Raw genomic sequence first — 23,519 nt, 5'->3', positions numbered from 1 at the left:
GTGCTTAGTGTCGCCTTGGAGGGAGTGACATCTGAACTGACCTTTTCACATCTTTGTGAAGTAGTCCTCCTGAGGGTCCACTTTGCCTAGCTCACTTTTCTGTGGAAGATAACCGTGGGGAAATGTAAAAAGCTGTGTCTCTCAGGAAACATCTTGGTGAGCAAGGAGTTATTAGGGCAGTACTTTCTGTTGCTGCTTTCCCGGGCTCTGAGCAGCTTCCTCATCTGTTCATTCATTCAACAGCATTGGTGCACACCTGCAGTAGGTTATGTACCTGCAGTTGAAGGCCCAGTGACACTTCTACTTCCTACACATCTCCCAGATCAGCTCCGTGTTTCCCATCTGCTAGCCTTTTCTGTGGTGTGAGTCCTCTTTATTTCTTTTCTGGATTTTGTCACGGCCTTTAACAGGTCTCCAGCCACCCCTCCCCTAGGTGGTCCTTGAAGCTAACACCCTGATGGTGCCCTTCCTGATCACTCCCTTGCCAGAGAATTTCTGAGGATCTAGGGCAGGGTCCCTTCACAAAGACCCCCTGTGTCTGGGTGCTCACATCACACCTGCTCTGGCCACATCCTGTGTGCCTGCGATGTTTCTTTGTTTTGTAGGATGGCCCTTCCCCAGCTCCCCTGCTTCCTAGGCCTTGTTCTCTGAGTTACAGCTTTCCTCCAAAGGCTTCCTCCCCTGACCATGAAGACCAAAACCCAAGTCTCTCAGCATTCAAAGATCTCTGCCTTCCCCGCACCGGCTTTCAACGCTCCAGCCCTGTGTCTTTGTTTCCTGGTTTCTCCTTAGCCTTTATCTGGAAAGCGTTTTCCCTTGAGTCTTGTATGGCTGGTTCCGTGTGTATTCTTTTCATTCAGATGTGAGTTCATGTGACACTTTTCTAAAGAAAGCTTTCCCGGATGAGTCAGTCCATAGAGGCTTGTTTTAGTTCTCTGTAAAGCATTTAAAATTACCTGATATATTTATACTATTATATTCTTCTTCTCTGGACTGGACTGTAAACCCCATGAGATCAGACCTGTTTATGTCATTCACTAATATATCTTCAAAGTCTAGGATGCTGTTTGGCATATAGTAGATGCTAAATAAACATTTGGATGGATGGATGGATGGATGGATGAGTGGGTGGGTGGGTAAGTGGATGGATGGATGAGTGGGTGGGTGGGTGGGTGGATGGATGGATGGATGGATGGATAAGTGGGTGGATGAGTAGGTGGATGAGTGGGTGGGTGGATGGATGGATGGATGGATGGATGAGTGGGTGAATGAGTGGGTGGATGAGTGGGTGGATGAGTGGGTGGATGGATGGATGGATGGATGAGTGGGTGGATGAGTGGGTGGGTGGGTGGGTGGATGGATGGATGGATGGAGCACTCCCATGGGTCAGGCCCGGGGACGGGCTTTGCTTATGATAGCTCATTTAGTCCTCCCAGCAACCCAGCAAAGCACTTATTATTATTCTCATTTTGCAGATGAGAAAACTGAAGTGAACTAGCTAGACTCTTTGAGGGCCGTGGTGATCTTTTATTCTGATGATCTTCACCTCAGTGGTGTCTGGAGTGGTTCCTTGTCCTTAGCAGGCACCAGGTGAAGGCATGACAAAGGAACAAATGCTGCTCTGGAAGCTGCTGGGATTCTGTGGCAGCCCACTTTTCCTTTTGCAGTCGCATTCAGGTAACACCAAAATGTAACCACAGTATAAGGAAGGCATAGTCACTATTTTGTGAGACTCAAAAACTGCTATCCCAGCTTATCTAATTAAAGACAGCCCAAATTTCCTATCAATCCGGGCTGAGCTTCGCGTGGAATTAGGTTAGAGCCAGGACATTTCCATCGGGAATCAAATGCAGCCAGGACCAAGGCTCTTTCAGGGGGCCCGAGGTGAAGTCCATGACAATAAAGGTCTCTTTCAGTAAGTCATTTTCAACAGTGTACTCTGGTATCCTGTAGGATTGAATTCCGGTCTCATTGTCATGCATGATGGTGAAGGAGAAACCTGCCTACTGTGCAGAAAAGCCAGCATCTAGACCCACGTGCGGTTTAAATGGAATCAGTCAGTGAAAACAAGTGGTATTGACAGAATAGTTAGAAAGGAAGGGAGTTTTGAACAGAATTAACTCTTTTTTCTTTTTTTTCTGCAGAAAAATGGCATTTAAAAAAATCCACCCTTTTCAAAGTTTCAAAGCAATAGCTTACATAACTAAGTTAATAATAGTTAATCTGGAATTACCTCTGATTGAGCACCAAGACCTTTCATTGGCACCACAGTGCTGTGAGGTAGATGTGTTGATTTCAGCCACTTTGCAATGGAGTAAACTGAGGTTTCAAAGGATCAGTAACTTGGCTCAAGGGCAAAAGAGCTAGCAAAAGTCAGCAAGCTGACTGACTCCAAAAATCGCTGGTGTGTAAAATACATTCATCTCAAGTGTGCAGCTTGGTGAATTTTAACATATGCATGACCCAGTAACTACCACCCAGATCAAGATATAAAGCATGGCTTGGTGCAGTGGCTCATGCCTGTAATCCCAGCACTTTGGGAGGCTGAGGTGGGAGGATTGCTGGAGCCCAGGAGCTCGAGACCAGCCTGGATAACATAGAAAGACCTTGTCTCTGTAAAAACTAATAATAACAAAAAAATTAGCTGGGCATGGTGGTGTCAACCTTTAGTCCCAGCTACTTGGGAGGCTAAAGTTGGAGGATTGCTTGAGCCCAAAAGGCAAGGCTGCAGTGAGCCATGATTGTGCCACTGCACTCCAGCCTGGGAGACAGAGCAAGACCCTATCACAAAAAAAAAAAAAAAAAAAAAAAAATAGCACATTTGCTACATCCTAGAATGTTTTCTCATGGTGCTTCCCAGGCAGACCCTCGCTCCCACCTCCAGAGATAACCCCTGATCTGCCATCTATCACCATCAATTAGTTTGAGGCAAACCAGTCTTGTCTGTTTCCCTTTCAGTATTTTTTTTCCCTCTGAGAAGACCACACATTGCCTCTCTCTCAGGATTTCTAATAAATCTCACCCTTATTTAGGGCAGCAATTATCTTGTGTTTTTAGAGGCGCTTGGATTCAAGGCCATGATAAACCACACCCCAGGAGCCTTCTGTCCCAGAGTGCAGCTTTCCTGCCTGGCTGCGATGCAGGCCTGCCTCTAACATTTGCGATACTTCGGGCAAGAGTCACAGAAAGCAGCATGAGCCATTTATCTAAATGTTTCAGAGTTACACACTAAGCCAATAGGCTGTTAAATAAACTCCATTTTTCTTCCTCTGTTGGTAAATTAACATCTTCATAACACATGAGAAAACTAGGTTTGAAATAAGGGCTCAGACTCCTTGGAGTTCTGGAATATGTCCCTTGGACAGAGTCAGCTGTGGTTCCAGGGGCAGCCACCCCCTTTTCTTCCCATCCCTGACTCCGTCCCACACCTGATGTATGTGGCCACCTCAGCCTGTATCTCTAAGTTCTATCTACAGTCTCTATAAAAAGTGAACCTGGATACCTGTCAGGGGCATGCCCGCTGGTGGCCTTGTGCACTCTTGGGAGGACAGGCCTGCAGAAGACAAGCCCCGAGCACACAGAGAGAGAACAAGAAAGGGAAGTGTGAGCTCCCAGTGGGGAGATTCAGCTGGGGCTGCGCATTCCTCAAGGTGTGGGGTGGGGGCACAGCCCGAGGCAGGCCAGGTGGGTCCTGTAGCGCTTAGGGGGCACGCCTACCTGCCTGGCCTAAGGGTGGTTTTATAACATTGGTCATTTATCTCAATCAAGAGGCAACTTGCTTCATTCTCAAATTCACTCTGAAGAGCTGAGGTTGGCTACAGCCCTCTTCAGTGGTGCTTGCCATCTGCCAGGCATTAAGCCAGGGATATGAACTGAACTTGCTCCCAGCTCTTCAGGGCCTCAAGGCTAGTGGGAGAACCCAGCCGGGTAGCAGGTTATGCCATGTTAGAGACAGACATAGGAGGTTTGAGGAAGGGCTCCCAGCAGGAGAGGACCTCTGAGTGGTCCTGGAGGGAGAGAAAGTACTAACCAAAGAGGCAGAGAAGGGTATTTTGGGAAGAGAATGCAGAATGAGTTAAGAATGGTCTATGTTGGCCAGGTGTGATAGTTCATCCCTATAATCCCAGCACTTTGGGAGGCCAAGGTGGGCAGATCACCTGAGGTCAGGAGTTCGAGACCAGCCTGGCCAACATGGTGAAACCTGGCCTCTATTAAAATACAAAAATTAGCCGGGCATGGTGGCACATGCCTGTAGTCCAAGCTACTTGGGAGGCTGAGACAAGAGAATCACTTGAACCCGGGAGGCAGAGGTTGCAGTGAGCCAAGATCATACCACTGCACTCCAGCCTGGGCAACAGAGCGAGACTCTGTCTCCAAAAAAAAAAAAAAAAAAGGTCTATGTAATGAGCTCAGAGCCTTCCAGCAGTGATCAGCGACGAGGGGGTGCCAGGAGAGGCCAGCGTTTGCTCCAACAGGATCACGGATTATATTACCTCCAGGAATGGGGGGAGGCACTGAGGCTTTCAGTAGAAGCGGTTCATGTGCAAGTTGACATTTGTAGACACACAAATCTGGCACCGATATGGAGTAGACGATAATCCAGGAAGGAGTTAATGAAGGGCTGCTATGCATTCACTCAGTAAATATTTATTGAGGCCCTCCAATATGCCAGGCACTGTTCTAGACTGGGGAAGCTATGCTGGGCAGGGCAGAAATAATCCGTCCTGTCAAGGAGTTTATCCTCTAATGAGAAGGCAGGGACACCATGGAAACATAAAGCAATGAAGACCTTGCATTGTCTCAGACAGCGGTGAGCGCTGTGGATAATGGTTAATGGGGTAAAGAGGAAGAGGGACGTGAGAAAAAAGATTGAACAGCTCATTCCTTCATGTGTCTCTTCACCCAACATGTATGTATTTATTGAGGGCCTACTCTGGGCAGTGTCTCTATAGTGGAGAGAAGAAACCAAAATGCGGTTTTCACGGCATTCATGGCTCATGGGGGAGTCAGACACCATTCAGATATCCTACCACTAAGCTGCATGCTCTGGGGAGAAAGAGCATAGGTCCTGGAGAGCATACAGCCAAGGAACCCCGCCTGAGAAGACGGACTTTGGAGGGTGGGAGAGCATTTCCAGGCCGGCGGTGGGAGGGCCAGTTGGAAGTCCCTAGAAAGGAGGGAAGAGAGGTTCGGAGTGCCGCCACCCAGGCCGTCAAGGGCCCTGCCATGCTCAACTCTGCCTGGGGACTTGGCCTTTTTGTTTGTTTGTTTTGATTTGAGCAAAGTATATATATTTTTTATTGTGGTAAACATAACTAAAATAAAATCTTCCATTTTCGCCATGTGTAAGTGTACAATTCAGTGGCATTAATTACATTTACAATGTGTGTGACCATCGCCACTATCTATTTTCAGAACCTCTCCTCACCCCAGAGAGTCACTGCGGCCGTGATGCGGGAACTCCTTCTTTCCCCGTCCCTCATCCCCGGTAACCTCTAATCTACTTTCTGTCTCTATCGACTTGCGTATTTGAGACATCTCATGGAAATGCAATCATCTAATATTTGTCCTTTTGGGTCTGGCTTATTTCACTGAACATAATGTTTTCAAGGTTTACTCATGTAGGATGTCAGAATTTCTTTCCTTTTTGTGGCTGAATAATATCTCATTGTATGTGTCTGCCACATTTGTTTATTGATTCCTCTGTTGATGGACACCTGGGCTGTTTCCACCTCTTGGCTATTGTGAATTATGCTGGCATAAACATCCCTTTGACTTTTTATTTTCAATTCTTTTGGGCATATGCCCTGAAGTATAATTCTAGGTCATATGGTAATTCTATGTTAAATTTTTTTGAGGATGCTTCATACTGTTTTTTTTATAGCAGCTGCACCATTTTACATTCTTCTCAGCAATGCACGAAGGTTCCAATTCCTCTACATCCTCATCAACACTTTCTATTTTCTGTTGACTTTGATTTATCCTAAGAGCATCAGGTCTAAATCCTCTCTCAGAATGTATTTTGATCATCCAAGTCCTGTTGGCAATCTGAGGAGTCTTTATTTTGTGGTGGGACTTTGATGCACGTGCCTTCTGGGCAGCTGAAAGAATTCAGGGAAATTCTACCCAGCACTCCTATTGCCAACCACAGCCAGGAAGCAGAGACAGAGGGGGGAGGAAACTGGATAGGAACTGGGAAACTGGTGACAAATTTGGGACCTCTCCCATGAGGTACCCATCATAGTGGGCATCTTCCAAGGATGCTTTTCTTCCCTCCATTATAGCACTACTCTCCACAGTGTGTGTCAATAAATATATGCTCATAGCATGTGCTCAATAAATAACCACTTGAAGGAAGGAGCTACTCCCTCTTCTTTTCCTCATTTCTCCTCCATCATTCAAGCTCCAGGTCTGACAAGGGCATCACTGAAGGTCAGACATCCTAGACTCCCATAGAGTGAATGAGCTCCCTCCCAGGACCCTCAGGCTACTGTGTAGCTGGATCTAGTCAACTACACTGGGTCTTTTTTGGTACTGACCAACTGCTTGCTATGACAGTTATTCTACATGGCGCTCACAGCTTTGCAAGAAATACACACACACGCACACACACACACACACGGCAGTCCTTTTTAGAACAAGGCAGAGCTAAGCACACAAATAAAAGGACCAGAAAGAGGGTGGTTCATCCAAATGATACTCTCTACCCACATTGTGATTTAAAGATTGCAGAGCCCCTTGTCAGATATTTTCTCATTTGATCCTAGTGAGAAACCATTATGGTTGGCAGAGTAAGTGCTGCTATCCACTCTGGTTTTGCAACAGGGGGACAGAAACAGAAAGGGGACATGACCCGTTGAAGGTCAAAGCTAGTAAATGGCAGGGACAGGTCTGATTCCATGCCCAGAGCTGGCTCCCTCTCCCTAGCATGGCGATGACTCACCCTGGCCTTCTTGTCCCCAACCTGCTCAGGGCCTCCAGGAAGAGCTCAGCCAGGCTTTTCACAATCAATCACGTTTTCCTGAGGTGTCTGCGCAGACTTTGGCTCATCTTCTGAGAAGCTGTTCTTGCAAAATGCTTTCTTATTTTTTGCCCAACTAATACTGAGGTCAAAAAGAAAAAAAAAAAAGAAGAAGAAAGCGCGGAATAAAAGCCCTTCCATTCTGTACGTTTCAGCCTGGCAAAGCCTATTTCATTCCCGGAATTCTAATTGGAAACTGCCTTCTGTTCTCATTAGTTTGGGCTGTAGCAGTCATTACATTCCTAACAATTAATCCCTGAATGCCAATTTCTTACTAGAATTATCCCGGACTCAACAACTGGTTTTCTTAGCAGCAAAGCTGAAGCAATTATTCCTAGCTTTTGTAACTAAACATGCTGTGCTTGACACTTTACAATGTTTTTATCATCATTGAGTTATCAACGTTTATCTCTACCTGGGGAAAGAAAAGGCTGTCCAATTGTGAAGGCCCAGCAATCACACAGGGCTGTTTACTGTTTACTGACATCGATGGACTCCCTAGGGCTTTTTCTTCTTGCTTGGAAAAAGACGAGAAAATCCCCTGGGCCTCAAATCTCACTGAAATTCAGAAGTTAGCACCTTCTGAAACTGGGGAATAGGAAACCAACAGGAAGATGCAGCAGAGAGGTCCTGGGTTCCAGGGCAGTTCTCCCTGGGAGCTCAGGGCCTATGGCTGGTGGGCAGCATCCCTGTCCTCTTGGAGGCTGTCCCATTGGGCTTCCAGCTCATTGTCTGTGGGTTATGACACCTCCTTTCCAAAGCTGGGCCACCCAAGCTGACCCACCCTGAGCCAGAAGAGGTGCACTGACTGTCTTGTGCAGGTACCTAACCTAAACTTAGGCCTTCGGGAGGCGACGCAGGAGAAACTCCTGAGTTCACAATCCTGACTCCACCACTTGCGGCTGTGTGGCCTTGGACTCACTGCTAAACCTCTCTGGGCCTCAGATTCCTCATCTATACAATCATAGCTCTATTTCACAGGGTTATTTGAGGATCAAATAAGTTAATGTTTGTAATTAGAACAGGGTGTGCCTAACACATAGTAAGTGCTTTATAAGTGTGTATTTAAAGACAAATAAATAGAAACTTTCCTTTAATGATGAAAGGGTCCTTTTAATGTTCTTGTGTTCCCTTCAGCAGGTGTGAAAGCCCACAAGATAGACTAGAAAGTCAAAAAGAGAAAGACTGATTCCCTCCCACCACCTCCCAAACCACAAAGCTCCCTGATTTATTTGAATATACTCACAAACAAATCTACAACCCATTTTTTTAAAAAGCCAACCTTTGGTATCATTGTGATAGTGACTATTTCCCAGGCTCTCCAAAAATGGAACTTGAAGCATTTCTCAATAGCATGTAGAGAACTAGTCTTCAGATTATCAACTACTAATCCATCAAGGTTAGAGCAGCTATAATCTAGTAAATGGAAGCCAGACACACTAGATTCGTCTCTCTCCTTTCTCTGCATCAGCATCAGGACCTATGAACTAAGGGCGCCCTCCTCACATCTAGTAATGACAATAACAACAACAATAGCAATCATAGAAGCTAACATCCGTATAGCATGTACTCTGTGCCAAGCACTTTATTGCATTAACTCATTTAGTCCTCAGAACAACCAGAGGAGACAGGCAGTTATTACTACCCCATTTCACAGAGGAGGAAACTGAGGTCCCCAAAAAGCTAAACTTCAAGTCCAAAGTCGCATGGCTGGCATCTATAGAGGAAGTAGCTGAACCCAGGTAGTGTGACTCCAGAGATCAGCACTTAGCATTATGCTAAACTTTATGTATCATTGATCCCATCTGTGAGCTCAGACCCAGTCTGGTTCAGAAACAACATTCTTAACAGTGATCCTCCGGCTCTGGCCTTGTACATCATAGCCCTCTGAATATCACGATTTTGCTTTACAACCTGCTTTGGGAGACACCTGACTCTTTCCTGTTTTTCAGCCTCTGTTTTGATAACATGGTTAGTTTTCCCACTTTCTTGCATTTTTCTTGCAGTCTCGAGCCTTTGATTTATTAATTAGACCTACATCTACTATGCACCCACTATACAAGCCAATTTACACCGGGTCTGGGCATACAGAGCCCTTAGGGAACTCACCATTGATAGTGACATGGATATGCAAATGAATGCAGAGTGGAGAGTCTGAGCTTTGTGCTTGAAATCACTGAGGACCAGTGAGGTAGATGAGGGGATCAAGTATTATCAGGAAAGAATTCACAGAGGAGGAGGCAAGGACTAGATCTTGAAAAGACCTGCCAAGTGATTTTATTATGGAGACACACGCATGCATATGTTCACTGCAGCACTATTTACAATAGCAAAGACATGGAATCAACCTAAATGCCCGTCGATGATAGACTGGATATAGAAAATGTGCTGCATATACACCATGGAATACTATGCAGCCATAAAAAGGAAACAGAGCATGTCCTTTGCAGGGACATAGATGGAGCTGGAAGCCATTATCCTCAGCAAACTAACACAGGAACAGAAAACCAAATACAGCATGTTTTCACTTATAAGTGGGAGCTGATTATTGATGAGAACACATGGACACATGCTGGGGGAACAACGCACACTGGGCACCTGTGAGGGGGCAGGGGGAGGGAGAGCATCAGGAAGAATAGCTAATGGATGCTGTGCTTAATACCTGGGTGATGGGATGATCTGTGCAGCAAACCACCATGGCACACGTTTACCTATGAAACAAACCTGCACATCCTGCACGTGTATCCTAAACTTAAAATAAAAGTTGAAAAAAAGAAATCCTGCCTCAGTCAGTAACCTTGTGGCCATGACCCTGCTTCCTGCTGCTGGACATTCCTGGATGCCCCTAGTTGTCTGTAATATTTGCCAGTGGTCACTTTGCAGACACCACATTCTGCCTGTATGGACATACCCCCGTGAGCTCAGAGAGTAAAAGAGAATTGCATTTGCCATCTTTATTTAATAATTGGCTAGTGGTAAATGTGTGGACATCTGCTGCCCTAGTCCCAGCCCCAGGTCTCTCAGTGCAGCTTCACATCTGTCTGGATTTGTGTCCCCCTGGGACACCACAACAGTGGCCCTGGTCTTCTTAGCTTCACGTGGAGAAAACATCTTCCCAGCTCTCCCTTCTCCACTTCCAAATCTTTTGGGGAGATCTAGCTAGGGGGTAAAGGAGGAAACTAATCTTATTAATTCTACACTCCAGTAACAAAAAAAAAGACTCAGAGATTTTAAGAGACTCATCTGGTGGCTTTGGATTTGTTCATAGAGTCATTACCCATTTTGAAAATGTCTCCCTTTCCTGCCTGTCAAGGCTCACTTGCTTTCCTAATTTCAAACTTTTTCTCATTCCCAGAGGTTCTTCTCTAACTCACTCATCAAATGTGAGGAGGTTTTGGGAGACTTCCTTATTTAAATTTGAAAAAGAATGAAAAAGAAAAAAGGAAGGAAAGAGAAAGACAGGGAAAGAAAAAGAAAGAAAAGAAATAGAGAAAGGAAGAAAGAGAGAGAGAAAGACAGGAAGGGAAGAAGGAAGGGAGTAGGGAGGGAGGGAAGAAAGAAGGAATGCATGCAGGCCAAAAGAAAGCCATGTTTATGAGAGCGGCACTGTGTGCCAGGCTCTGGCCTAGGTGCTTCTGCTTCTATTTACCACATTAATTCTTCATTGGCCTCACTTTGTATGTATGATTACAGGTAAGGTAAATGAAGTTCAAGGTGATTAAGTAACTTGCCAAGATCTCACAGATATGAATATCAGAACTAAATTTAAAGCCACATCCTAGTCCAAAGTCCATGATGTTTCCAATACATCAAGGAATGTTTAAAATACATCTGTAGACTTTTCTACTCAATTTCTGTCTCCCACTATAAATGAGTTAAGCTCATAAAATTAACCTGTTTCATTCTTCATTTTATTTCCATTGTATTCACCGTATCACCCCACCATTTGATGTAAATTGCCTCAAACTTTTTTTGAAAAGCGGCAGCCTGTAAATCAGTTCAACTGTCAAGACCCATCTCTGCACATCAAGGTCACCTTGGAGGGAGGTAAAGGGCAAGTGTCATCTTCTCACCTGACAGAAGAACCAGCCAGGTTTAAATGACTAGCGGGAGACCCCACACGGAAGCAAGCCAGAACTGCACACGAGAGCTTAGCCTCTTGATTCTCAGTAAACTTCTTAGGCCAAGATTTTCAAGGAGTGGGTAGTAAGTGTCTGGAGCTCGCCTTTCTGTTTCTAATTTCTCTCCGATTCTTGGAGAGCGGCGTGTTTCTGGCGCTTGCTTCAGTAAGCACACTGAGAAGGGTCCAACTGGCATTTATTTAATTACCATAAACAGATGTAGCACTTTGGCTTCAATGAGGCAGCTTCTTGATGTGCTCATCGGCCCTCCTGCTTACAGGGAGGCTCGCGCAGGGCACGAGGTTGGCAGAGAACAGTCAGGTTCCTGCAGTGCCAGCGCTGGCCCCAGGGTACCCAGGCTACCACCCTGAGGGGCACTGTGACAAGCAGGTGTCATGGAGAGCAGGGAGTGGTGGGGACTGCACATCACCCGTGTCTGAGGCCTTTCCTCACGTTTTTTTTCATTCCTTCTACTCCAGGCTCTCCTATGAGCCTTCTGCACCCCTTGGTGACTTTTCCCAGATGTCAGGGCTGTTTAATGAGGTGGCGCTGGGGCCTCCTTTGGTGACTTTCCCTCCTTGGCTCTTGGCCTGAGGGTTTCCCTCCCGCTTTCTAGTGTCAATGTGGACGCAGTCCCTTCTTTCTCTGGCTTTCCCCTGGACACACAGCTTGTAGGCGTCATCCCCTTCCCTTCCAGAAGCCCGCCTCTCACCCTGACGCCTCCTGCACTCAGTTCTTCTCACAGCAGGGTTTGAAAAAGAAAATGCTCGAAGGGCATAAGGGGAAGGGTTTACCAGAATCCAGGGTAGAAGCCGAGTTAAGTGAGGTAGAAAGTGGTCATTAAAATTTTGTTCCTCTTTGATTTTAGAAAAAATAAGAAATAGTTATAGAGTATGGCTACTAATGAGAAAGGAAGTTTCAAAAGCCTGTAGATCTCTTAGAGAACAGGTGTTGCATGGTGAGAGCCGCATTCTCTTAAAGGCCATTTTGCTTTGTATAAAAAGACTTCTTTCTTTTCCTTTTTCCTTCTTTCTTTCTTTTTTGAGAAAAAGCAGCTGTTTCATACTATCTTGATGCTTACAGACCATCTGTATTTCCAATGTGGTCAACTAGCTTCCACTGTTGGATAATGCCAAGACCATCACAGGACCCACATTTGGAGATCAGGCCAAGTTTCAGACGTTTTGTCCACCTGTGAAACCAGGTAACTCATTTCTCAAAAGACACGGTCATAGAGCACAAACTTCCTTTCCTACAGGATAATTTCAAATTGGGCATTTAGGTAAAGTTGTGGCAAAGATTGTCCCGCAATATTGTATACAAAGCATGATTTTTACCAAGCTTGAATTTGAAGGGCTTAGCTCTTTGTAGAAGCTTCTAGACAACCAATTCTATAATCAGGAGGGAAAGCTAGCTCAACATCAAGGTTAAAAGCATTAGCTAGACCAGCGTTGTGGCTCACGCCTACAATCCCAGCACTTTGGGAGGCTGAGGCCGGTGGATCACCTGAGGTAAGGAGTTCAAGACCAGCCTGGACAACATGGTGAAACCCCATCTCTGCCAAAAACACAAAAATTAGCTGGGCATCACCATGCATCTGCAATCCTAGCTACTTGGGAGGCTGAGGCAGGAGAATCACTTGAACCCAAAAGAAGGCAGAGGTTGCAGTGAGCCAAGATCACACCGCTGCATTCCAGCCTGGGTGACAGAGTAAGACTCTGGCTCAAAAAAAAGAAAAGAAAAAGCATGAGCTAAACTCTGCTGCTCATGGAATGGGTTCTGGACAGGTTACTTCATCTCTCTGTGCCTCAGCTTCCTCATGTGTAAACTGGAAATACACTAATGGATTATCCTGAGGATTTTTTAAGAGGCAATTCAGGTAATCACTTAGTACAGTGCTTGGCACTTAGTAAGTGCTCAATAAATGCAAAATAGTTAAAAAATACACATACACATAGTCTTAATTGGGTTCCCCCAAAACAGAGTCTGAGATAAGGATTTGGATGCAGTAGTAAATTTGGGAGGTGATTCCAGCAAGCAGAAAGAAGGGAACAAGTCACTGCTGCAGGCCACAGGGACTTGATCCCACCAGGCAGCACAGAGCAGCACACAGGATGCTGCCAGGATGCCCTCCCGGAGCCGGGGCGTCTCTGTGCATTTATACACACAGGATGAGTAAGACAGGTTCCCAGCTCTGCATTTTAAAATGAAATATACTCAGCGTGAGTCCTAAGGCCAAGCAAGTCGGCTCAGTTGTTTGTCATGAAAAGTGAACTCTGAAGGATGACGTATCAAGGCATGCTTTAAAACACAGAATTTTAATTTTTAAAAAAGGTTCTGCCACCAAGAGCCAGGTGACACTGAGTCAGCTCTTTAACCTTTTTCTGTTTTGCTACTCTGTATAATGGAGAATGATAATATACTATTTCCCAGTGACGATTAAATGCATTAGCATTTAACACAGTCCCCGGATGTAGCACTTTGTGGCTGTTCCTATCATTATTGTTTTTATTGTGTGCGTAACTAATGCAGTAGAAAACTATTGTCAGACTTTCAGGATGGGTAGCCGCCTTGGCCTAGTATGGATCATCATACATCCCTAAAGTACACAACGGGAACCCAAGGTTCCAAGTGGCTGCATGCCCCGGACTCCTTGGCACATCTTGGCAGAGTCGTAGCAGTTAGATCTGAGCAGCCATGAAGTCTGGTTATGAAGCTGGCAAGTGGCTAGACTCACTGGCCAGTCTCTTGTGAAATCTGTGTTACTGATCTGCATTTGATTTCAGCTTTATAGGGCCTTCCTAATACCAACCCTGCCCTCCCTCTCCAAACATGGGCTGCTGTGACCCATCTCTTCTGCAGAGGATACTGTCCTTTTGTCCTGGGGAGCAAGGGCCTACTGTTTCCTCAGGCTACTCTCTCCTTGCTGGAGTTCTGGTGCCACAGCTGGAAACAGCCTGCCATGAGCAGTTCCCTCCTTATCATGGATTCTTGATTAAAAATACATTAAAGGACCAAGAAATGATTATAAGCTATAGCATCTTGCAAGTAAAACTGACATTTCCAGTTAGAACACAATTCTAAATTATCCACAAAGACCCTGTTCTTCTGCTAAGAGCATTAGGTTTGTTTCTGATCTGCTTTCTGATGCTGCCATAGTGAAGCTGAATATGTAGCCTTTAGCTCCCCTCTGCTGTCTGAAAGTCTGGGATGATGGCTGCAAGGCTTCGGTGACTTCATCTGGAGCCTCATCCCTGTCCCTTGCTATACATTTGTGCCAGCACCAGAGACACAAGAATCGTTTGTCTTTTTAATGCCCCACTGTGGTCCAGCTGGTTTATTCCTTGGCAAGGTCCTGAGAACAAGACCCCTCTGGGAAGAGGTCCAACACTGCCATGGGGACATATTAGAGAGGCAGTGTCCTTAACCAAAGTGCCATCCGCAGCCCTGCTGGAGCCTCATCATTGGGAACCTCAGATAAGTCACCTCGTCCCCTTGAGTCACATTGGTTAGACCAGGTCCTTGAACTAGAACATCATTCTGGCTCTCAGCTTGAACACTGTGTGCTTCAAAAGCATGGTCCTCAATGGGTATGTCCTTTTACTGCTGTACCTTCCCCCTTCCCTCCAACATCCAGTTGGAATAAAACTTTGGTCACCCAAACTTAGGGAAAGGAGCTTGGGTCACATCTTGTGCATCAGGTAGCAACTAGCAGGACTCAACCTACTAGTAATGATGGTAACTGATGGTAACTCCTGTTGATGGAGTAATTATTATATGCCAGGTGCTGTGCTGAACACTTAAGTACATCCTATGCACACTTTTTGAGACAGGGTCTTGCTCTGCTGCCCAGGCTGGAGTGCAGTGGTGCAATCATGGCTCACTATAGCCTTGACCTCCTGGGCTCAAGCGATCATCCCACTTCAACCCCTCCACCCTGAATAGCTGAGACTACAGGTGTGGGCTAATACTTATATTTTTGGAGAGATGAGGTCTCACTGTGTTGTCCAGGCTGCTCTCAAACCCCTGGGCTCAAGAATCCTTCCACTTCAGCCTTCCAAAGTGCTGGGATTATAGGCATGAACCACCATGTATGCCTGACCTGTACATCACATTGCTTAATCTTTACAACAACCATTTTATAGGGGAGGACACGCAGGCTCTGGGAGGCCAAAGATACTATCCAAGGTATGCAACGGTAGATTCAAACCCAGATCTGACTCCAAAACTCATCCTCCAGGTCCTCAACTAAAACATTTCTCTTCTTTCCCAACACCGCTTTCCCCATTTACTTCTTTTCTGAGGCTGCTTGGTTACAGACTGGATGGGGAAGAAGGGTCTTGTTTATCTCCATACATTCTTCTGCTATGCTGGGACCAGGCTTCCTCACCCACTGGGCTTAGCATCCTGTGATCTTACACTGCTATTCAGAGACCACTCAGGGCCCACACAGGGGAGCATCTTGGAATTGCCATTATTTCTCTCTCTCTCTCTCTCTCCCCCCGTGTGTGTGTGTGTGTGTGTGTGTGTGTGTGTGTGTGTGTGTGCAGAAACTCAGGTTGGAGTGCAGGGAACACAGGCCTAGGGCTTAGCTCATTAATGTTTAATTTTCTGATGACAGTGGGATAGGAGTTCTGTCTTGCCCGTCCTCGATTCCAGGGGCTGCTGCCTAGACTGGGCATCATCCCCCTTTTCATCCAGGCCCCGCTCAGAGGGAAGCTGTGTCCTCAAGGTTCAATGAACTGCAGGCAGAAAGAAAATGTACAACCTCACGGGGACATGCAGTTTTTGCCTCCATATCTCTCTCTGCCCTGCTGAATCTCAGAGAGGTGTCACTCAGCCTGCAGATATGTATCCTTTGAATTGGGTAACCCTCCCACAGCCACCTACCCATGTGCTTACTCAAGCCTCTGCTAATGAGAAGAAGTCATACATAAGTCATGAGGGGCAAGTTTTCAGGATGTACAGAGAAGGGGATTTATCTGCTTGGCTCCCGGCTCTGTGAATGACAGGGCCCAGCTTGTTCAGCTCCTGTCCCACTGCAGGCATGCGTGTCTTCCCGAGACCCAGCCTGTCTTCCATCGGCCTTCCAGGCTCAGAGCCCAATGGGGTTCCATGCTTTCTTTGAAGCTAAACATTAAGGACAAATCTGACTTCACATAAGGCAAAAAATTTTTCTATTTACAGTTCTCTTCAAGGCCAAAGATAACTCACAAAACACCAAGAAACAGCTTGCAGAGGGGAAGGGAGGTGGAGAAAGACAGCCAGGTGGGGAGTCAAAGCCAGCTTTGAGTAGCTGCTTTCATCATAATGACGATGCTCACAACTGGTGCCAAGCGTGATCCCCAAAGATGCAATCTCAAACGTCATAATCCCAAAAGCTGAAATCCCCATAGATCAAAATCCCTAAAGTCTAAAATCCTGAAAATCCCATTCCCAAAAGATTAAAATCCCAAATGTTAAAATTCTGAAAGTCAAAATCTGGAGAAAGGATTAGTACGTTTAGGTTGTGCGCAGGATAACTGCACCATGTTAGTTGTATCGTGTTACGCAGAACTATTCCCTTGTTACCGTCTCACTGGGAAATTAAGTGTGATTTAAAGAGATGCATGTGGGTACCAAGGTGTGGACTTGTGGACTAAATGTTAGGTGTCAAGTTGACTGAATTTAAAAATACTGAGACATCTGGTAAATTACGTTGGGTGTTTCCATGAGGGTGTTTCCAGGGGAGGTTAGCGTGTGGTTCTGAGCTGGGGAAGAGGTGTTCTCAGTGTCAGTGGGCACCATCCCATTGACCGATGGCTGGGAGAAACACAGAAGGCAAACTGATGTCTCTCTGAGAGCCAGGACAGACTTTTCTTCTGCTGCCTTGGACATCAGAACTTCAAGCTCACCAGTCTTCGGACTCCAAGATTTACACCAGCACCCCCATTTAAATGAGAGTTAGCCATTGGCTTCCCTGGTTCTAAGGCCTTTGGACTTGGAGTGAGCCATGCCACAAGCATCCCAGGGTCTCCAGCTTGCGGATGGGCATGTCGTGGGACTACTAAGCAGTCATAATTGTGTGAGCCCATTTTCCTAATAAATCCCCTCTCATATATCCATATACATACATATCTTTTTGGTTCTGGCTCTCTGGAGAACCCTAACTAATACAGATTTGGTATTGGGGAAGCTGAATATCATTCATTCATTCTTAGGCATGCGTTACAACACAATGGAAGAGATCCGTGAAACCGACCCCTCGCAAAAATGCTGTGATAAATTAAGTGTATGAAGCTACTTAATGGTGAAAGATAAAAGTTTAAAAGCTAATTACATTGGTGCTGTGATAGCAGAAAATCACTTAACTGCAATGGCCCAGCAAAAACCAAACTTTCAAATGGACAGCATACACTTACAAAATGTGTAGACCGCAACCACTCTCCAAATACAAGTGCAGTGACCATTTCGAAGATCACAGAAGTGAAAATGCAGGTGAAAGATACAAAAGAACTCCGCTGCCAAGTTATTCAATCATGTACTGCTTCTGTGATATTCACACATAGTGCCAATATACTATACTATGTATTTTATCTTCGTATTATCTCCCATAATAGATGTGTACATTATGTATAACTTGTATAAAGACTTTTAGAAAGTTCTCATTTATGGTTTTTCTTTTTTTTTGCAAATTTGACTCCAGGAAAGTGCTTTATCACGTTGATTTTGTGTGTAGGCATTGTGCGTGTGTGTACAAATGCTGAAACATCCTCAGTAAATAAAGAGATGTCCTTTCTGTACATCTGCATTCGTAAAAGATACAATCACTTGAGATCTTGGCGGTTTGAGTGCCTGTATGTGCAGTGGTGACTCACTGGTTTTTGAGCCATCCATCAAAAGATTTAAGTTGTCCACCATAGTGTTTCAGATGGCCACAGTAATAAAGCTGGTGCACACAATTACCAACCATAGTAATACTTTTGACCTATTTCTTTATGAATATAGTTTGTCTACTTATAACTTATGCCCATGCTACACAGTCATTAGTATATCTGAGTGCTTATGCGTGCAAAAATATGTATGTTACTGTTGCCTCTTTTACTGTGTCAAGGGGCCTGTAACATACTCTGTTGTGTTTTTGTATGTTTCTCAAATAAATTCTCTTTAAAAATCTAAATAAAGGTGTTAAAATTTTTTTAGTTTTTTTCCATACTTGTATTTTTGGGAGTTTCCTCTTTCCCGACTTCAACGTTCAGGATTGTCTCTTTCAAAATTATGGCCCAAAACTCATAAAGGGGGTGACGGAATAAGGAAGGATGATGACGTAGAAGCTCTAATTTGCGAAGAAAACAACGCCCTGGTAAAGGGGAGATGGCAGCGTGTGTGGCACAGCCAAGGGTGCCATGCTGCTGGCCTCGGAGGGGACATAGCGTATAGGAAAGGGACCCTTGCAAGTTTTCGCTCCCACACCATACATCTGGAGCAAGGGGCATTTAGCTTAGCATAATTTGAAGGCAACCTGGGGCAGTGTAGGAATATAGATCTGGTGTTAGAAGACCTAACTACTTTTTGTGGGGGGGATGGAGTTTTGCTCTTGTTGCCAGGCTGCAGTACAATGGCATGCTCTTAGCTCACTGCAATCTCTGCCTCCCGGGTTCAAGTGATTCTCCTGCCTCAGCCTCCCGAGTAGCTGGGACTACAGGTACCTGCCACCACACTCAGCCAATTTTTGTATTTTTAGTAGAGACCAGGTTTCATCATGTTGGCCAGGCTGGTCTCAAACTCCTGACCTCAGGTGATCTGCCTGCCTCGTCCTCCCAAAGTGCTGGGATTACAGGCGTGATCCACCACACCCGGCCTAGAAGACCTAACTTCTAGTCTCAATTTTGTCACTAAGGTCTCCATTCTTCAGGTTAATCCCTTCCACAGGACACTTCATGTCTAACCAGGTCACTGTTTCCCTTTGGAGGAACAGAGCTAGTTGGGTCAAGATGACTTTGCTAAGGGTAAAATACCTCCACAGACAGTTAATTTTTTTCTCATTGTTAATTGCTAGGAAAATAATCCATCTTACCCCAGGGAAGCCATTCAAATAACTCAGACCTCTCTGCAGATTTCAAAGAAAGCTTTCAGTATCTATTTTCTAATTTTCCCAAACAGTCCCTGCAGGTTGAGGGATCACCGTGAAGGGAATTCCACCAAATTTGCTTCGGGGCTGCTGGATAAATGCAGTACAGAGGTAATCGGCTCAACTCATCGCAGCCGCCAGCTTCAGCCTCCCCAGCAACTCAATCACTGGTGCACAGCTAACCAAATTACTGCTTGGGGCTCTGGGCCTCCCCGTTATGTGACTCAGGAGCCTCATTTGCAATCACCATTAACCAGAAAAGCCGCACGACTGCTCTGAGCCCCCAGAGTGGAGTGTCATACAATATTCACAGAAACCCATGGGCCGGAAGAGGCTGCAAAGGCTCGCACAGTGACCACCACCAGCTTGGGGTCACCTTCCTTACCCTTTCTCCAGCCCCTCTGGCAAAGTGGCTATAGACTGGACAGAGAACCCGGAGGACTGGGAATGGAACCGTCAGAGGTGGCTGTGTGGAGAGGAACTGAGTAACCCACACAGCAGCTATTAAACAATCTCGCTGGAAGCCTTTAACTGCTTTAAAGTAGGTATTCACCAAGAACACTCCAAAGGCCACCTCTAAATCTTTAAAGACAATGCTCAGGTCTTTAGCTCTTATTCAGCAGCCTGCTGTGCTGTGTGAAACAGAGTTAGCAAAGCCCGGGGCAGCACGTGATTTCCAAAGATTACCCCATAAATGGCAAAGGCAGCCACACATCTCACCTCTCTCCTTTCCTGGTCCCGGCTGCCTCCTCCTCTTCCTTATGGCTCCCACCCTCCCCACTGCCACTCAGTACACATTCACCCACACAGGTTGGTCTGAGAATGAAAGGCACATGAATGCATCAACAAATGGTACTGAAATGCCCCAGTTTTAGATTTCATATCTGTCAGGCACTTAAATTAAAGCCACGATTGTCCCGTATGCCCCTCCCATTTCATGTGCACACAAAGGTTAATTGGGTTGTCTGGGGTGGTGCAGATACAGGGTGGAGGTATCAGAGGGGGCCTCGTGGAAGTTTGCCAGAAAGCATTTTGCTATTCTTCTTTCAGAAACTTGCTCATCAAAAGCTGTGGTTAAGAAGAGGAGGAAGTCACTCAGCCAGCCTCAGCCTAGCTACTGCCTGCTTGGGAAGTGCTGATGACCCGACCCCAGAGGGGCTCTGGCTAGCACTACAGAGCCTTCTCTGGAAAAACCTGGGCACAGGAGCTGACCACTTCTCCCCTCAAAGGATACCTCTGCAGATTGGGCAAAAGAAGGCAGGGCTGCCCAGGGCAGGGCACTATAGAAGCTACTAGTGCCAATGGGAGCGCAGCCAGGAGAGAAAGGCTTTCTTGGTTTAGAAACAAGCAAAGGACAGGAGGGAGAGAGGAGTGCTGAATCAGGACCGGGAACAGGCGCCCTCATGAGCGCCAGCCTGAAGTCTGCTCACCACATTTCAATAACCTCTGTGAATGAGGAAGCAGAGGGCAGGCAGCCAAGAAAGCTGGCTCCTTGACGGTCACTTTTTATGGGGTGGAAAGAAGTGGGGGCACCATTTGGAACCCTAATCTGTGCAAGGAGGCCTCAGAGACAGAGAGACAGAGAGACAGAGGGAAACGGTCTTGTTTGTCCTCCACTGCCTGGCACTCACTGAAAGCTGAGGTCTCTTATGCTCAAGGCTGGCCACTCTAAATGTCCCTTTTAATTAGGGTGAGCTTCAGGGGTCTAATGGCTTTAGCCAGAGGATCTGCTGTTCTCGGGAAGGCTCTGCCTTCCATTTAGAAGGAAAGGCATCAGCTTGCTTGAAGGAATCCCAGGTTACTGAGTAATCACCATAATAAGACTGAGAATGAAGGTCACCTATACAGGCATGGTAAATACACCATTTTCTTTGCTTTGTAAGTGAATTTTGATTATAACTCAGCACTTGCCTCAGGTTCTAAAATGCTATTGGTTCAAATTCTCAGGAAAGCCCAAGAAAGGATAAAACACATAAATGCTTCCACAAAGAAAAACACAAGCTTCCCAGCCCTCTTAGTAGCTACAAGCAACCCAGAGAATTGAAAGCAAGGTTGCAGTCTCTCTGTCCTTGGTCACCATCTCATGTACTGGCCTGTCATACAAAGTGTGGGGAAGCACAGCAGATCAATAGCTATTCTGGGTTAATATTGCCACAGGTTTTTTTTTTCCTTAAAAAAAAAAGAAGGACTTTCCTCCCCACTACATAGATCACAGCTTATTACTTCCAAGGGATATTTCCATGGTCTGTTTATGGAAATCAGTGTTTAGAAGGAGAATTTTTTTGAGGTTACATGTCTTTTTAATACAAGCAGTGGGCAGTGATGTTCCTATAGAGTTAGTCCTTTTAAAGCTCTCGAAATGGCTATTAGCCCTTAGGTTTGAGAAGGGGGTAAAACTTCTCTGATGGGCCACCTGGACCCTTAGGGTCTCTCCCTACCTGGCACTCTCTCCAGATCCTGCGTGCGCCATCCCACATCCTGGGGACAGTAGCAGCACTCAACTTGCTTTGTTTACCTGCGGTGATGTTCCTCTGAGCAAAATCCCTAAGTGTTTTTTTTTTTTTTTTAATGGGAAATGAAAAGCCAAATGAGAGTGTAAGTGAAAAAGTGAGCCATGGCCTCTCAAAGCATATGTCATCCACTTTTATGTTACTGCTTATATGATTTCTAAATTGCCTGAAGGTGTTAAGTGACAACTGTTGAATTTGCTTTTGGAACTCTACAAATTATATATACAATAACATACATTATTTTTAGAGGATAGCTACAAAGCACCTCTAATACCTCTCTTCAACCTCAAAAGCTGAGGCGGAGAAAGGGCAGATCATAAGCCCATTTAAAAGGTGAGGAAGGGAAGGCTCAAAGAGGCGGAGGAGGGATTCAAGTTCACACAGCTGGCCAGACTGACTCAAGGCCTCCAGCCCTGACCCCGGACTCCTGAGTTAGGGCCGCAGGACAACTCGTTAATATCCAGGCAGACACCGCTGAGAAATATACACAAATGGTTTCCCCTCAGTCCTCTCGGAAACCTTAACACCCTTCTATTCTCCATCATCAGCTGCAGTCAATGAACCATATAAATTCAAACTTCGGAAATGCTAACGTCTCATAAGCAATTTCTAAAGGTATTGAAATACAAAACAGAAGTAAACAAAATTTCTTGCCCCAGGGAACTAACTAATGCAAAGTGATAAAATAATGGGAGTTTGAATGTGGTCTCAAAAGTGGCCATAAAATGGAATTCAGAATTATATTTTAATGTGTATACTGTATACTGGTTTTGCCAAGATGACTGGTAGTGAATTCTCATTTATAAAACTAAGCCATAAAAGAAAAAAAAAATAGTGAAATGAGAGGAAAGAGCGCGCAAGCAAGAGCAGGTGTGAACAGTTGCGTGCGATGGCATTCGTCAGAGCGGGGGTACCAAGCGGAGTCAGATCCTAGGTCAGGTGCACCAGCGGGGTCCTGGACAGTCCATTGCCCCTCCACCAGGACTGGCCTTGGCATGTAGCCCCAGCAGCTCCAAGCAGCTGTCTTCCCTAGGGACTTCCAGGAATTGCGAGTGAGGGTACCCATCAGCGCTGACCTGCTGGTCTCCAGCTGAGGACAGTCTGGCCGTGGGAGTTTATAAAGTGATGGACAACAGGCAGTGCTCTTCCTGCCCAACAGCAATGATCAGAGTGACAGATCTGTCCTCACAGACTGTCTGGCACTGGCGCTGCAGACACGGCTCCTCCCCCCTGCACTCAGTCCTGCCTTACAGAGGAGGACAGGAAAGGAACTTTCCGTGAGTCCACCTCTTATGTTAGGACAGAGGCAAGGTGGTGAGTTTCCCATCTGGGGAGTTCAGTTATGGCCTCTCCCCAGCCCCCAGTCCCCATGCCCCTGAATTCCTCTCTTCCCCTCTCCCCCTCACCCCTACCCAGGGGGGCATCCTTCCTTTCCCAGTCGGTTTTGGCTGTAATGTGTACCGGCTGTGCCAGACCCCATATTTTGTCTGATCCCTGAAGCACACTAACCTGAAGATATAAATGCAGAGGCTGCAGGGCAGCAAGGCAGCCGCCAGCAACCCAGCACCCAGCTGCCTAGGGAGCTCCAGGCAGTAGCTGCAGCAGCCTGGAGCTGGTTTCATTATTACACAATCCAGGCAAATCCTGCTCCTCTTGTCTTCAGTGTAAAGAGCGCACCTAACCAGCAGGAAGGAAAAAAGCCAAAATCCTCCCGACACCACACACACACACACACACACACACACACACACACACAC

The sequence above is a fragment of the Sapajus apella genome, unplaced genomic scaffold (genome assembly GCF_009761245.1).
Source record: "Sapajus apella isolate SASKATOON/1434 unplaced genomic scaffold, GSC_monkey_1.0 scaffold32, whole genome shotgun sequence".
Classification (NCBI taxonomy): domain Eukaryota; kingdom Metazoa; phylum Chordata; class Mammalia; order Primates; family Cebidae; genus Sapajus; species Sapajus apella.
Note: the sequence above shows the minus strand (reverse complement) of the source record.